General features: G+C 35.1%; 1 pseudogene; it reads right to left on the reverse strand.

Moving 5' to 3' along the window:
- Nucleotides 1-2,126: 2,126 nt before the first annotated feature.
- LOC119255130 (carboxypeptidase M-like) lies at nucleotides 2,127-2,988 on the reverse strand (annotated as a pseudogene).
- Between the last annotated feature and the right edge of the window lie 270 nt (nucleotides 2,989-3,258).

Genomic DNA, 3,258 nt, shown 5'->3' on the forward strand with positions numbered 1-3,258 from the left:
TGAATTTGGAAAATCAGAAATCAAAAATGAACACTAGAACATAATAGAATTGGGCAAACACAACATAGGAAAATAACAGAGGAATGTCTGTATCCCAGTTTCCCATTCTCTAATATTTTCAGAGTTAAACTTTTCTTTTTAAAGATTTATTTATACATATAAGAACTAAGGTGTAGGCCAGAAGTACAGGGAGTGAGAGGATTCACCATAGACACAGTAGGGAACAGAACAGGTGGATCTCCTAAAATACACTGCTGAGAGGAGCAGTGACCAAGACAGGAGAGGTCTGCTGTGCCATGTGGGTTAGCTGCCTGGCCAGGGATTGAACTCATGGGCAGTGGCTGGTGATAGATTGATAGCACTAAGATTTAAACCCTGCACCACCAGGAAGGCCCCCAGAGTTAAACTCTTAAGTTCATTCATAGTCCTTTGAAGAATTACTATGGACATTATGCATTTGTGCCTACAAGCATAAATTGTGAATTTTAACAGAAAAAAATCAAACAATGACACTTAATGAAAACATAGTGATAATTTCATAAGACAGCTAGAGTTCTGTGGTTAAATTGAAACATCAGTTCCATTTTGTTCCTATACAAAAGTACCAGTTATCTATCAACATGCTAACCAACCTCTTTTTTAAATAGCTTACTGAAATTTATAGACCATAAAATATGCCCATTATAATTTTTTTCATTATAATTTTTAATTAAATTATTTTTAGCAAAATTATAGGATTATACAATTATCACCAAAAACAGTTTTATGATATTCTATGAACCTAAAAAGATCCCTCAGGCCCATTTACCATCAAACCCAAGCAATGACAGACCTGCTTTCTGTCTCTATAGGTTGTCTTTTCTGAAACATGTATTTAAACAGACTCAAACAAGATGTGGTCTTTTGTCTGACTGCTTTCACTGAGTATAATGGTGTGAGGTGCATCCATTTTTTGTAGTGCATGTTTTGTAGTTTGCTCTTTTGTGCAGTCATATAGTATTCCATTGTGCGCATATGGCATATTTTGTTTATCCATTCACCATTTGGTGGAATTTGTATTATTTCCAGTTTTGGATTTTGAAGAATATTACTGCTATGAATATCTGTGTACAAGCCCTATGTGGCTGTATGTTTGCATTTCTCTTGGGTTGATAGGATTACTAAGACATAAGGTAAATTTATGTTAACTTTTTAAAAAGCTAAAAAAACTTCTTCAAAGTGAGTATACTACTTACATTCCCACCAGCAGTGTATGAGAGTTCAAGTTCTCCACATCTTCAACATCACTTGATATTATCATTCTTTTTAATTATAGTCACACTTCTGGGTATTTACTGGACTCTCATAGTGATCATAATTTGCATTTCCCTACTGAATAGTGATGATAAGCATCTATTCATTTTGATGTCTTCTTTAGTGTAATGCCTATTCAAATATTATGCCCATTTTTTTTAAAGGAAAGCAACATATTTTATTTTAAGATTTATTCATTTATTTATACAAGCACTGGGCACGGGAGGGTAAGAGAATTCACCACAGCCACAGCAGGGAGCAGAGCAGGCAGAAGGACCAAAGTATACTGCTGAGGGGAGCAGCGGGGGGGCAAGAGAGGTCTGCGCACCATGTGGGACCCTCCTCGGTGGTGGCCGGGGATCAAACCCAAGCTACAGAGGCTGCGGGCAGCTGCCGGCAGCTTCGCAGCCCAGCGATCAACCGCTGCGCCACCGGGGAGGCCCACATTATGCCCATTTTTTAAATTAGCTTTTCTGTCTTAATTTTCAATTGAAGGAGGTCTTTATATATTCTGTGTTGATATAATTTATTAAATATATGATTCACAAATATTTTCTCCCAACTTGTGCCTTGTATTTTTATTAATGGGGACTTTTGAAGAGCTTAAAGTTTTATAAAGTTCAGATTATCATTTTTTTTCTTTTATGAGTCCTGCTTTCGGTGTCACACTTAAGAAATACAGGGTAATCTTTTATATTTGCCAGCATATTTACCATTTATTTTTCATCTTCCATAGATTTAGGTTATCATCTGATATCATTTCCTTTCATTCTAAGGATTTCATTTTCCTTATTATTCCATTTTTTTGTTTCACTTTTTGCTTTATTTGAAAAAATGTGAAAAAGATTCATTACAAATATGAACAGATTAGATTTTAGACATTGTTGCAGCTGAGTGGTTTGTCAAATCACTGTATAAAGGAATCTTAGGACATGAAGTATTTAATCCTTGAATAAAATCCAGTTATCCTCTAAATGGAAGTAAAATATCCTTCTTAAGATCACTGAAGTTCTGGGGTTTTTCTAGAATAATTACCTTTGTAAGGTATGGATTGTGTCTAGAAACTGCAACCTTTATTATATAGGAACTTGGCAAAGATAATAACCTCCAAATATGTCGATTCTATAGGGGCAGAATCATAGGGCAATGGATTTTTATTCTGATCAAAACTTGACCCTTTATATCTAGGTGCATCTGTTTCATATATTTCACTCCAGAGGCATGGAAATTTCTCACAAGGATATTTACATGACAGCTCCAACATAATTTCAAAACACTGGACCCAAATGTAGGTGTGATGTTGCATCCCACCCCTAAATGGATACTAGGAATACCCATTTATATTTCCATTTGGGGAGTTCATTTTACTTTTACACTGATACTCTTTCTTTATGTTGGTATTTCTTTAAGTGTAAGCAATTGAAAGATATCTTAAAACAGCATCATCAAGGGGTAAGCTCTGGAAGTGTAATGTTCCACTGCTAGAACACCATTTTCAAATGGGTATCTGCCAGTGCACCCCAGAAGAGGTTTGCAAAGAGCCCAGAAATCAGTTTTTAGGTACTCCAGGACTGCCACAGTGTCAGACTGAGTTGATACATTATCAAATTCAAAAATATCAGGCAAATTTCTTTTCAGATCGCAGTAGTTAAGATTTTCCTTTCCTTTCAAATCTTTTGACAACCTTGAATTCATCTGTGTTCATTAAAGAAATGATATGTATCCAATTACTAATGATAGTTTTGTGATTTTTTTCCCCACTTTGAATATCTCATTCTAGTCTCTTCTGTCCTTCATATTTTCTGAAGAGAAATCACCTATTAAACATTTTTAGTACCTCCGTATATGATAACTTTTATTCTCTTCACTTTGAATAGTGTACAATGATGTCTCCAGATTTGTGTCTATTTGTGTTTATCCTACTTGAAATTTGTCAAGATCCTTGGCTCTCCATATTAATTTTTT

Source organism: Talpa occidentalis, unplaced genomic scaffold (assembly GCF_014898055.3).
Source record: "Talpa occidentalis isolate TD23 unplaced genomic scaffold, MPIMG_talOcc4v2.1 talOcc4.3, whole genome shotgun sequence".
Classification (NCBI taxonomy): domain Eukaryota; kingdom Metazoa; phylum Chordata; class Mammalia; order Eulipotyphla; family Talpidae; genus Talpa; species Talpa occidentalis.